Source organism: Callorhinus ursinus, unplaced genomic scaffold, assembly GCF_003265705.2.
Source record: "Callorhinus ursinus isolate GAN/ISIS: 27379988/994484 unplaced genomic scaffold, GSC_fseal_2.0 scaffold5, whole genome shotgun sequence".
Taxonomy (NCBI): domain Eukaryota; kingdom Metazoa; phylum Chordata; class Mammalia; order Carnivora; family Otariidae; genus Callorhinus; species Callorhinus ursinus.
Genome location: NW_027397067.1, coordinates 44,805,164 through 44,818,939, shown reverse-complemented (window position 1 = coordinate 44,818,939; position 13,776 = coordinate 44,805,164). Strand labels below are relative to the sequence as shown.

At 37.7% G+C, this 13,776-nt stretch overlaps 1 protein-coding gene across 6 annotated transcripts in view; it reads left to right on the top strand.

Annotated features, from left to right (window-relative positions):
- NIPAL2 (NIPA like domain containing 2) overlaps nt 1-13,776 on the top strand; it is a 75,209-nt gene that overhangs the window by 7,344 nt on the left and 54,089 nt on the right. Inside the window, exon 2 of one of the 6 annotated variants that reach the window (XM_073893005.1) lies at nt 13,390-13,551. The exons of 4 other annotated variants lie outside the window; for them this stretch is intronic. The gene's annotated coding sequence lies outside the window, so the exon portion shown is untranslated. Of the gene's footprint in view, nt 1-12,904; nt 13,552-13,776 lie in introns of those variants that run through there. One more of the 6 variants, XM_073893003.1, reaches the window with a different exon arrangement.

Sequence of the window (13,776 nt, the reverse complement as noted above, 5' to 3'; positions counted from 1 at the left end):
CAGCCTCAGCACGGGTTTCTGAAATCCCCCACGCCTCCTTCTTGGTACCTCTCCAGTTGGTTTCTTCTTGGAATAATTTGGATCACTGGCCAAACTAAGTTTGCTGTAGGAATCTGTCTCTCTTCTCGCTTAACTTGGTTTCTCTAACCAAGAATGCTTTGTAATTAAGAGGCCTAAGTTTGCGGGCAACTGGGTGGCTTAGTTGGTTAAGCATCTGCCTTTGGCTCATGTCCTGATCCCGGGGTCCTGGGATCAAGCCCCACGTCGGGCTCCCTACCAGGAGCCTGCTTCTCCCTCTCAGTCTGCCTGCCACTCCCCCTGCTTGTGCTCTCCCTCTCTCTGTCAAATAAATAAATAAAATATTTTTAAAAAATAAAAGAGGCATTAGTTGGCAAGTCACAGAAAACCTAACACTAACTGGCTTAAATAATCAGCTTAACATGAAAGTCCAAGAGAACTCTGGGTTCAACTAAGGCTTGATCCACAGGCTCTAACAACATGGCAAAGGCTCAGTATCTCACTGTCCTCTTAGAGGTTGTTGGTCCCACTTTTAACAGACTTGCCCCACTACCCTACATTCTTCCTTCCACTTCCAGGAGAAGAAGATTGACTTTCTCAACCAATGAAAGTAAATGGGCTTTAGCCTGACTGGATGAGGTTAGGTTCGTGGACTTTCCCATACCAGTCACCAAGGGCAGAGTTACTGGGCTTGGCGTCCCCAAAGAACATGGGCAGTTTTAGGAAGGGCTAGCTGAAAGAGGGGTCCTGTAACCAAGAGAAGGGGATACTGTGTGGTGCTAACAACAATGTCCTCCTATGGATCATTGTCGACTTGGGCAACTCTCAAACTACACCCTTCTCAGCTCATTTAGGACCTTCCTTTTCTGTATCCTGCTTCACATGAGCAGCCCTAAAAAGATGCCCCCTATTTAACCTGCCTGCCTTTGTGGGTGAGACCTGAACAGGATAATCTCCTTAAAAGCTCAGATTATAGGATCAACTTCTGAAATATTTTTATTACCCTCATGTCAAATAAGTGGTGACTTATTTCTAAATTCTAAGCTTACCCCCTCAGACATCAGCCCCCCCCAAAAAAATCTACAAAGAGCCCCTGTCTTTCCTATTGATGGCAAAGTCAAAGGGAATCATCTGGCAAAGGTAGTATCCCTTGCTTAGTCTCTTTCTTATCTCTACCTGCTTAGAAATTTCTTTACCATCAACAATCACCTCTTCAGTAAGTTGGAAACTCCTAAAAGTTTAGTGGATTTAGGTGGAAAAGGTATGGTGTATGAGTGCAATACTATATGGAATCCTAGAAGCCATGTTAGCATTTCCAATATCTCATTCAAGTTTGAGGTGAATCCTGTGAATTCGGGGTGGGGGGTCCTTTATGTCTTCTTCAGCCTCTGGATTTGCAAATTTCTGATTGTTCCAGGACTATTAGGGACATAGCTGCACTGTCTTCCCTGTTGTCACAGCCCATATTAAGCTTGATCAGCAAATCAACAAATGAGGACCTAAAATGCCATCAACATTCTATACAATAAAAATCACAAGAAGAGAGCCCTTCTTAACAGAGCAGTGTTAGACAGTGATATCAAAGAAATCAGAAAACATGGATTGTGTCCTCAAAATGTAGCTATATATATGTGATATACATAGTGTATGTGTGTGTGTGAGAGAGAGAGAAGGACAGGGAGAGAGAGAGAGAATGTTTTATAATTACTTGATAAACCACATTTGAAGGACTGGTGTAAAGCTACCCTTGCCTATACTATCTGATAGACTATTTACATTAAGCTTCCAGACTAACAAAGTACAGGTATGTAATGGCAAATAAGAGCGCCAAAGCAGAAGGGGAAACTATAATATACCTTTGGATGTGGCTGTCTGAGTCACAGCAGTGGAGAAATGAGTGGTCCTTTGTGGGCAGGGTACAAGCAGACCTCATGTTATAAGCAACGGCTGCAGCCATAAAGTTGAGAATAATCGTGAGCTACATGTATTTTATTAATCTTTTGAACTACATTTGCAGACCTAAATCAGAGTCACCATCACTGGCCAGGAAGGAAGAGCTTGGGGATAGGGGAAATTATTTGGGCTATGAGGAGTGGCCCATTGGAGGCAACGAAGAGTGCAAGTCACAATGCCTAAGAGGTGTAGAACACTTGAACTTGATTCCTGCTTTGCTGTCAGAAAGATCTGGTCTGGTGGGTGGCAAGGGCCACAGGATTCTCTGACAGAAGTCTGTCAGAGAGCAGCAATGTCATTATCCCTCCCTCATACTCAGGCAGAAACTCACCCAGTGGCTGATGCCTGACATACGCAATAGAGTTTAGTCTCCAGGGGGATGGAGCCAACCAAACACAGAGTTTAAGGCAGGCATTGCTCTTCAGAAGGACAGATAACCCCAGAAGCCCAGGCAGGTGTGAAGGAAGGACTTATAGCTACAAGAGCTCTCAGGTTCCCAGCTTTAGGATAGGAAGCCTCTTCCAAAGCCTGGGCTGGCCCTGCAAAAGGCAGACTGCAATCCTGCTTCTTTGAAAACAAGGGATTACAGAGTTTTTAAATTATTATGAATATGATCTTGCAAAATTTGAAAGTTATGGACCTTAGATCTGTCTGGATGGAAAAAATAGCATTCTTTGTGTTCAGCATGTCTGCCCTTGTTTCAAAGATTCCCTTCACAACCTTCTATGGGGTTGATTTGTTTTATAATAGAACCAAGTTTGAAGACTCCCTGGACCAGTATCTCATCTTTCTTGACAATTGTTGCTCTCCTTTTCACAAAGTGTTAAAAGCCCCCAAAGGATGTGTTGTTAAATATGTTACTTTTCCCATAAACTTTTTTTTCTGCTGAAATTTAGATTTCTCAAAGGCAAAAAACATGGTGGCTTCTTGGTAAGCTTAGTAAGGTTTATCCCTAATGGAGTTTGGTTTATAAAAATAATGAATGTACAATTATGTAAGTCAATGTGTTCCCAAGTAAAAGATAAAATGTAATAGTTCTTAATTGTATGGGAAGGCAATATGTTCGGCTTTTTCTGCCTAGGTTTTAAGGTTGATTACAAATTGGCATGGAACCGCTTGTAAGAATAGCAATGATATACTGTGTTATGTAACCCAGAGCTTGCCTGTTGGCTTTAAATCACCAGATTTGGATCCAGTGTCATGAGACTTTCTCAGGATGGAAAGGTAATAACCTTTTAGCATACAACGACCGAGATAACAAATTAAAAATCTGTCATGCCTAAACATTATTCTTTTTTTTTCCACATATGATATTATGGTTTTAACTCAGTTTGGGTTAGTATTGCAGACAACTCAATTATCTGCAAGGGCAAAGGAAATTAGTGGTAAGAATAGTCCAACCCATTCAGTAATCCAAAAAGCATTACATGTTACAGGTTGTCTCCAATGTGTACCACGATGAATATGAATATTGTTTCTTCATGGCCCGGTTGTAATTAACTCTCCCATTGTCCCTACTTCTCTGAACTCCTGAAGTCGTCTCCTAAATGGTTTTCCTGTTCTCTGGTCTTGCTCCTTGCCAGTGCGTCCTCCACACTACAGCCAGGATGAGTCTTCTTCAAAGTGAAATCTGCATCCGTCCTCTAGTTTAGAGTCTTTTGTGCCACCTACAGATTCGTGGCAGATAGCGGCTCCTGCCTGCTTCTCCAGTCCAGCTATCCTGGCATCTTCTGCTTGAAGGCCCTTCAGCTATCCTGTTGACTGCAGATATGATTAAGTTCAAGTTCTTGAGATAGGAAGACTATCCTGGATTATTTGGATGGACCCCAAATGCCACCTTAATATAAGAGGGAGGCACAGGGAGATTTCATACAAAAAAGAGACAGTGATGTGGCCATGGAGATAGAGATTAGAGTGATAGAACCATAAACCAACGATATGCCCGCAGCCACCAGAAAATGGGAAAGGCAAGAAATGAATTCTCCTCTAGTGCCTTCAGAGGGAATGTAGCTCTGCCATCTTGATTTCAGCCCAGTGAAATTTATTCTGGGTTTCTCACCTGCCAGACTGTGAAAGAATACATTCCTGTTGTTTTAAGCCACCAACTTTGTGGTAATTTGTCATCGCAGCCACTCCTGTAGCTAATATACTCTCCAAGCTAGGTCGATTCGCACTCTCTGTCCCTTCTGTTCCCATGGGTTCTGTAAAGCATCTACCTCTATTACAGATTTAGCAGGTGGCCTTAGTCTGTTATCATTGCCTTTTCTACTTCTTCTGAGCTCCTCAAGGGTACTCTGCATCCTGAGTTCCTGACGTAGAACCTAATATTTGGCAGTTGCGGAATAAATACCAAATGGATGCATGACTGAATGAATAGCATCTGCTGTGACCATCCTCGAGATGTCTCTGCCATACTTACCTTTTTTCTCTCTGACCCCTTGCATTTCATGTACTTTTCCTCCACTTTGTGTGTTTCTCCTAAGCAGTGTCTGCATGTGGTTTTAAGTTGTGCAATAGTTTTATTTCTCCCCTTAATATCTTTCCTTGGTTCAACCGGCTTGCTTTATATTTCTTGCTTTTCTTATTGTCATCTCCTCTTTTAACTCTTTTTAAGTGAATCCATATTCCCTTTAACTTCATTGAGTCTGTAATGCAGTGGTTTTTTAACTTCTTAGTTTGAAAATTTTCCAACTTATATAAAGTGAGGAAGAGTAGAACAATGAACACCACATGTCCTTCACCTGGAGATTCACCAGTTGTGAACATTGTGAAACATTTGTTTGTTCTCTCTCTTTGTATGTTTTTTTTTAACTTTATATTGTAATATACCATTTCAAAGTAAGTTGTATACACTATGAGTCTTCACTCCTAATACTTAAGTATTACAAAGTATTACTAAGAATTTGGATGTCCTCCTGTCCCTTCCTAGCTGTTCTGGAGGTGAGGTAATTGTCTACAAGTTTACAAGGTGCAAATGCAAAACAATAAGCTCATTCCTAAGAGTTTCCTGTGACATGGGGTGAACTAAACACCCATTTCTCAGACATGTCATCCCCTTGCAGATTGAGGCTTTTACGGTCATTCCCACAGGGACTAGTTGACCTAAATCACCCAAGCTGTGGTATTTCCAGCACTAAAAACTAAATCTGTCACTTGCGTGTTCAGGCATATTTTACTGCCTGGAATAGGAGACATAGCATTATTTCAGTTGTGAGGTGAATATGACTATAATAGCATTCAAAACTAGCTCTGAATCTATGGTTCTTTTGAACCACACACTAGCTCCACTGGGGTCTGATTCTGAATTTATGTTTTGAAGGCAGAGCCAGGAATATGTTTGAGTTCAAAGTCAGAACCAGGACAGACTATTACCAACTCCACACACCCGTGTTATATCCCACCTCCATCTGGCCAAACCACCCCCACCCCACCCATGGATTATAGGTCAATAACTTTATGCAAAATATCTAAAGAACACTCTTGGCACAAAAGGTAGGATAGAAGATTGTTATTCCAAATAAAACAAAAACATCCTTGATACTTATCAGTGCTGATATTTTGAATCTCATTCCAGATAAATTGTTTGCTGTGGCTCCCACCATCTGTTTGCCAAGACATCCTGGAAAAGTCAGGAGTTAAGCTACAGTGGTGACAAGAGAGAGCACTGAACAAATTAAGGGCATCTTTCTGTGTGTCCGGCCTGTACTTCTAACTGCATTATTGAGTGGTGGAGCAACCTTTCCTTTCGATTATTATCTTTGCTTTATATGACTTGCGCTGAGAAAAAGAAACAGATTTTGCAATTTTAAAATTGTAGTAAATTGACAATGACTAGCCAGAAGGTTACTGATTGCAGTCGGCGAAGACATAGTGATTCAGACATGAGCTGGGTGCCTTGGGGCCAAAATATGCCTGCCTCTAGCTATGTGACTTTGCACAAGTCCCTCTGTTCTCTTTCCTGACCAGTCTCCAAATCAACAAGGGGAGAAAGGGGGTGGGGGAAGGAGAGGAGATCTAAACTCCCACTAATTCTAAAATGCTAGAAAACAGAGAACAGTCTGAGTAAAAGGAATGATGTAAACGAGACATCTTTAATTTAAATGGCAGTTTATAAGGGTCTGCTCACTGTATGCAAATGATACTCTTGATTGCAGATGAGGATTTTGTAGTCATTAAAGCACATTTACCAGAGCCTCTCATTGGAAACAGCATTTAATATTGGTTAGTTCAAGTTACTGTATGTTCTTGAAGGTAATTAAACCACCTTATTTTAAAAACACTGCAAATTTGAAGTATTCCTCCGCTTCAATTAGGGGCATTAATGAGGATTTACTCTATTACTACTATTTATAATTATGTGTGAAATGAATTTAATGAGTATGCAATTAACCTTGAATAATTAGGTAAAGTTTCAGAAAAATAAAGAATCAGATATACTGAGTTTATCAGGAAACTGTTTCTGACACCTGCTTTAATACCTATATATTACTTGTTCTTTGTATAATATGAATTAACTAGATTTTAAATGTCAGCAAGCAGCTTTTTATTGCACACTACTGGAAACTCTTAATTGTTGAAATCTGAATTCTGGGACAAATTTGTGTTCTCACAAAAACTGAGAGCTTAGTATATTCAAACTCCAGTTGGTTACAAAATATTCCCTTTGAGATCTTCCTGGGACCAAAGGCCAAAATGTGCTATTTCTAGACAGTTTATAATCAGTTCAAAAAGCATTTAATAAACAACATCGTCCTGCCAGGTCCTAAACTAGTCATTAGGGTTACAAAAATGAGTTGACAAGTAAGTCACAGCTCTGCCCTCAAGGAGCTTATAGTCTAGAGGAAAAATGAACTTGTACAAAATCATCGCAGTATTGTAGAAGATATGTAGACATGGAAGTGTATGAAGACTCAATTCAGAGGACAGAAGTCAGAAAAGTTAACCTAAAACAGATCTTCTGTCAGAGGAAATTGTCCAGAATTCAGTATTAAGAGTTGGAAATATGATATTAATAGGAAACGAGGATAGTATTTAAGAGTCTAACATTACTGATAACAGGAGTTCTATGTGGACAGAATAGAACAAAAAGGGAGAGGACATTCGAAGAGATAATAGTTGAGAACTTAACCAAACTGGTGAAAGACATGAATCCTCAAATTGAGGAAGCATGAGTCCTAAGCAAAAGGTAATTCACATACCAAAAAACTGTAGTGAAACTGCTGAAAACCAATGACAAAGAAAATCTTAAGAGCATCCTGAGAAAAATGACAGACCATCTGCAAAGGAGCAACAATTAGGTTGACAACCTATTTCTCAACAACAAGCAGCCCCAGGTGACAATAGAATAATATCATCAGAGCACTGAATGAAGTAACTGTCAGCCTGCATTTCTATACTCAAGGGGAAAGATGACATAAAGGTATTTGCAGAATAACAGAGAACTGGAACTCAAAGATTTCATTGAAAGAGCTACTAAAGGTTTCTTCGGGAAGGACGCTGAATCCAGAAAAAAAATTAAGATGCCAGAATGTTGATATCCAAAAAGTAGAAACAACCCAAATCAGCTGATGAATACATAAATCAGCTGATGCATACATAAATAAAATGTGGTGAATCCTTACAGTGGAATATTTCATACAAAGGAATGATACATTCTACATTCTTGATACATGCTGCTACATGCTATACCACAGTAAGCCTTGAAAACAACATGCTAAGTGAAAGAAGCCAGACACAAAAGGTCACATATTGTTATGAGTCATTTTATATAAAATGCCCACAATAGGCAAATCCACACAGACAGAAAGTAGTTTGGTGGTTGCAAGGGACTGAGGGGAGGAGGGAATGGGAAGTGAGTGCTAATGGGTGTAGAGTTTGTTTTGGGGGGTGATGAAAATATTCTGAAATCAGATAGTGGTGATAATTGCATAACTCTGAATATTCTAAAAGCTATTAAATTGTACACTTTAAAAGGGTGAACATGATGGTATGTGAATTATATCTCAATAAAGCTGTTTTTCTCAAAAAAGCAGTGATGAGGAAAGAAAGAAACATGGATAAATAAGGCAAGTATTGGTTGTATGAAACAATCATAACAATGACTAATTTGAGGATATAAAAGCAAGGTGGAGCTAATATACCATCAAGACCGTGTAAGATAGGAGAGGAGAGAATGTCATTAAAACAAAATTTTTATAATGTTCAGGAGGTTGGAAATATTGATTAACATTAGAATGTATATCAAGCATGCAAGATAAATTGAATAGTAGAGAAACTGTATCACTCATATATTGCTGTTGGGAATGTAAAATGGGACAGTTACTCTGGAAAATATTTTGGCAGTTCTTTTCAAAACTTAAAATAGGCTTTCCACATGATCCAGCAGTTACACTTTTGGCCTTTATCCCAGAGCAATGAACTTACTTTCATACAGAATTTGTACACAATGTTCATAGCAGCTTTATTCATACAGCCAAAAACTGGAAACTACTCAAAATGTCATTCAGTGGGTGAGTGGTTAGGTAAATTGTGGCACATCCATACCATGGAATACTACTCAGCATTTAAAAGGAATGGGCTATTGATGCAACAACTTGGATGAACGTCAAGGCTGATGCCAATTTCAAAAGTATATAAACTGCATGGTTCCATCTAAGTAGCATATGTAAATTAATACAATTCTAGAGATGTAGAACAGATTAGTGGTTGCTATAGATTAGAGATGGGGAGGGGAAGAAAATGGGTGTATCAATAAAGGGGCAACACAAGGGAATCTTGTGATGATGCTACAGATGAGTATCTTGTTCTCACATATATACACATACACACAAGTGCTAGCACAGCCGGTAAAATCTGAACCAGAGCTTTACCAATGCTGATTTCTTGACTTTGATGTTTCCTTATAGTTGTGTGAGATGTTAACTTTGAGGGGAGGTTGGGGGAAGAGCGCACAGCACCTGCCTTTACATTTCTTTACAGCCTACTGTGAGTCAATAAGTATTTCAAAATGAAAAGTTTTAAAAACTTAACGATAATTACTAAAAGAAAATAAATAAGATATATAACTTCCTAGCCAAATGAGTAGGGGAAGGAAAAAAGTAAAGAATGATTAACCAATCCAACAAGATTGAGGAAAGGAGAAACTAGAAAGCAAAGAAAAAGCAAAATAACTACAAATACAAAAAAAAGATGGTAGAAACAAATGAAAATATAATCACAATAAATAAAATGGACCAAACTTCCCATTTAACAGAAAGTCTCAGGTTTTGTTTTGTTTTTTTTTAGTTCAGTTATTTTCAATGTATAAGAGGCCTGACGAAATATAATGACACAGAAATTTTGGAAGTAAGTGATGTGGAAAGTGGCAAATATCCAAAGAAAGCAGCTGTATTATAGTAATATCAGATAAAATAAACATTAAAGTGAAAACATTGAGATTAAGAGTCAATATATAATGATAAAAAGAACAATTAACTGAGAAGATAAAACAATCCTGAACTTATATTTACCAACACTATAGCACTTTACATCTTTTAAAGCAAAATTCAGTATATTTAAAAGGAAAATGGATAAGTCCATGCTCATAGTTACATTTTTAATATACCTACATTGGTATTAAGAGTAGCAGAGATTTGAGCAATGAATTAACGGAGATAATGGATGGATGGATAGATGGAGGGGTAGATAGATAGCAAAATTTATATAGAATGTATTAACCCAACAATCAAATACTCTCTTTTCAAGCATACATGGAATACTTATAAAACTTGACCATACACTATTAAGTCACAAAATAAATTTCAGTTTATACCATATAGTAGGTCAAAAAGCAAATGTTAATTTACACACAGCCTATTTTCTGCACACAACTCAATAAAATTAGAAATTGGTAACAAAGCAATAAACAACACCCCCATTCATTTAGAAATATTGAAAAACACACCTTTGAATAAGGCTCAGATAAAAATAATAAAATGATTAGGAAATATTTAGAAGTAAATGCCAATGAACTAAATGCCTAAAGTAAGCACGGAGCTAAAACAGAGGGTGTACTTACGGGAATATGTACAGCTGTGCTTATGTGTGTTATTAGATAGGAAGAAAGAGGAAAAGCTAATGAGTTAAGTGTCTAAATGAAGAAGATGAAAAAAATCAGTAAGCAAAGATAAAAGCAAATCTGGGAAAGAAGTTGATCTATATCAACTTGAGAAAAATGTTTCTTATCTCTGGAAGGGAGAAGAGACTGTAAGAAAGTAAGCTACATTGGTAGCATTTTATTTCTTTGGGCCAAAAAAAAAGGTGTGAATACTTTGTGTGTTAAAAATTATTGTTTGGAACAACTTTATTGAAATGCAGTTCACAACTCATACAGCTCACTCATTTTAAAGCGTACAATTCACTGGTGTTTAGTATATTCGCAGAGTTGTGTGACCTTCATCACAATCAGCTTGAGAACATTTTCATCACCTCAAAAAGAAACCCTCCACCTTTGGCTGTCATCCCTGAGCCCTGCATCCTTACCTGGCCTAAGCAACCAGCACTAATTTGCTTTCTCTGTTTATAGATTTGTCTACTCGGGACCTTTTATATAAAAGGAATCATATAACACGTGGTCTTCTGTGACCAGATTCTTTTACAGAGCATAAATTTTCCAAGACTCATCCAGGTCGTAGCATATATCTCTGCTTCATTCCTTTTTATGGATAAATGATATTCTATTGTGTGAATACACTACATTTTATTTATGCATTAGTTGGTGGACATTGGAGTCATTTTCACTTTTGGCTGTATTATGAGTAATACTGCTATGGACATTTGTGTACAAATGTTTGTGTAGACATATGTTTTCATTTCTCTTGGATATATACCTAGGAGTGGAATTGCTGAGTCAAATGGAAATTGCACACTTAAATTTTTGAGGAGCTGCCAGACTGTTTTCCAAAGTAGTTGCACCATTTTGTATTTCCATCAGCGGTGTATGAGGCTTTCTGATTTATCTACATCCTTGCTAATACCTGTTATTATTTTTGATTATAGCCATCTTATTTGGTGTGAAGTGGTATATCACTGTTTTCTTTTTGCATTACCTGGTGAGTAATGATGTTGAACGTCTTTTCATGTGTTTATTAGCCATTTGTCTTCTTTGGAGAAATGTCTATTCTGATCCTTTGCCCAATTTTAATTGGGTTGTCTTTTTGTCATTGAGTTCTAAGATATTTATATATATATTCTAGAGACAGGTCCCTTATCAGATATATGATTTCCAAATATTTTCTCCCACTTTATGGGTTGTCTTTTCACTTTCTTCATAGTGTCCTTTGAAACACAAAAGTTTTTAATATTGATAAGGTCCAATTATTTTTTCTTTTGTTGCTTATGCCTTTGATGTCTTATCTATAAGAATCCATGGCCAAATCCAAGATGATGAAGGTTTATTCCTATGTTTTTTCCTGAGAATTTCATAGTTTTAGCCCTTAACTTGGGTCTTTGATTTGAGTTAATTCTTATATATGGCGTATGATCAGCGGCTATACGATTTAACATCCTTTTCAGCAGTGCACCTGGGTTCCAATTTCTCCACATCCTTTCCAACACTTGTTACTTTCTGTTGTTGTTGTTGTTTTTTAATTGTAGCCATTTGAATGGGTGGTAGCTCATTGTGATTTCGATTTGCATGTTCTGAGTGATTAGTGCCGTTGGACGTCTTTTCATGTGCCTATTGGCCATTTGTATATCTTCTTTGGAGAAACGTCTATACAAGTCCTTTGCCTATTTTTAATTGGGTTGTTAATTTGTTATTGAATTGTAGGAGTTCTTTATGCTGGATATCAATATTTAGGAGATACGTGATTTGCAAATATTTATTCCTGTTGTGTAGATTGCCTTTTCACTCCATTAATAGTGTCCTTTGTTGAACAAAAGATTTTAATCTTGATGAAGTCCAGCTTACCTATTCTTTCTTTTGTTGCCTGTGCTTTTGGTGTCATATCAGAGAAATCATTGCCATTTTCTAAACACTCAGCCTGGTGGTGTTTAAACTATTCAGTGAATGATTTAAAGAACTGAAGTAAGTTATTTCTATACTACAATTTACTGTTATAATTATGGAAAATTTCATAATCATCCATTCAATCCCAAACTTCTTCTGAATCTTTATTTTCCTGATTACTGCCAAATGCATTCAATTATAAATTGAAAGCATGGAAATGGCACAATTTATTATGATACAGTTTTTCCCCATGAGGAATAGTGATCAAAATTATTGCCAAGTGCCTTTATTAGGAAAAGAAAATTCTTAACTGATTAAAGGCTATGGATATTGTATATCAACTATTAAATGGGTTTTCAACTTTTCTCCTTCATTTTTTAAAAACACTGAATTTCACTTCAGCACATATAATAAGGTTCTAAAACTTCCAAGACATTTTGCATTCTGAAAAGGGTTCCTTGTGGTTATAATATTCATTTGAAATTCAAATAACTCCTTGGAATTTGAAGCTAGCTAGAAGTTATGTACTGTTAAAAAAAAAAAAAAAGGGGGAAGATCCGTGATACTGTTGCTAATTTATACTGCTACAAGATGTGACACCTTTGAACCTAGATAGGAGCAGCAAATGTATCTTTTGAAGTCATCAAATAATACATGCACTCTCTATAGTAAATTTCTTGGGCAATGTGTAAGAACTTATTTTTAAATCTCTTTTTAGTTCTTGTTTTAAATCATTATATACTTTTTCCAGCCAGTGTTTTTCAAGAGCTCCTAATTTTGTAAAGTAGATGATGTAGACGATCCAATAGAAGCCTAAGACATGGTCCTCTTCCCTCAATTTGCCATCCATCCATAGAACGTAATGATGCACATGACAACGTAAAAGAAGAAATAAAAGCATTTACCATTTAGAGTCTGAGAAAGTAAGGATGGGCTGCGGTGGTGTGGATGGGTCTCAGGGAGGCAGACCTCCGCAGGCCAGGAGGGTGAAGTAGACCAGAATGGGCTGAGGAAGAGCACTGTTCTCTCTAGACGAGAGGGGAGACAAAGTGTGACGGACTGGAGAATGTCATGCGCCAGGTACCTGAGGTAGAGGGTACATTAAATACGCTGTGGCAGATTGGATGGTCAGAATGAGGGCAGATTATGGGGAGGTGGCACGGTAGTTTTATATTCAATGTAGCTGACTGTAGAGAAACATTGTGGGTTCTTGATCAGAGAAGTGGTGGGAAAATGTAGCCTGTCTCTCATGGAGATCATAGAACTTTAGAAATAAAGGGATTTTGAAAACATCTAGTCAACGTCTTTTTGTTTCCTGAGGCCGGGGAACTGAAATAACTTGCTCAGAGTCACCCATTAGAAAAGAGCAGATCTGAATCTCAGATACATCCTTTCATTCCAAGGCCAGCACTCTTTCCTTCATACCACAGTCCTCCAGAATATAGTAAGAGAAAGGAGCAAGGGAGACCAGATGGGCAACAATTATACAGTCCATACTTGAGGCAGTGAACACCACGATCAGAGGCGTCGCTGAGGAAAGTCGACAGAAAGGACAAATAAGAAGCACCTTAGTGAGAAAAAGTCAGAATCTGGTAACTATTTTCTTTATTTGAGTCAATGAGGCAAATATCTGGAGAATTCAGTAAAGGATTGCACTAGTTCTAAAAAATAACATTTGACTAAAGTGAAAAAGACAGATCCTAGTAAAACCACTATTCATAATCCAAACGACCCTAGCAAATGGGTGCTAAGTAAATATTTGCTGAATGAAAAAACAAATGAATGTATCAACGTAAATTTTGTTGATTTTTGTTTTG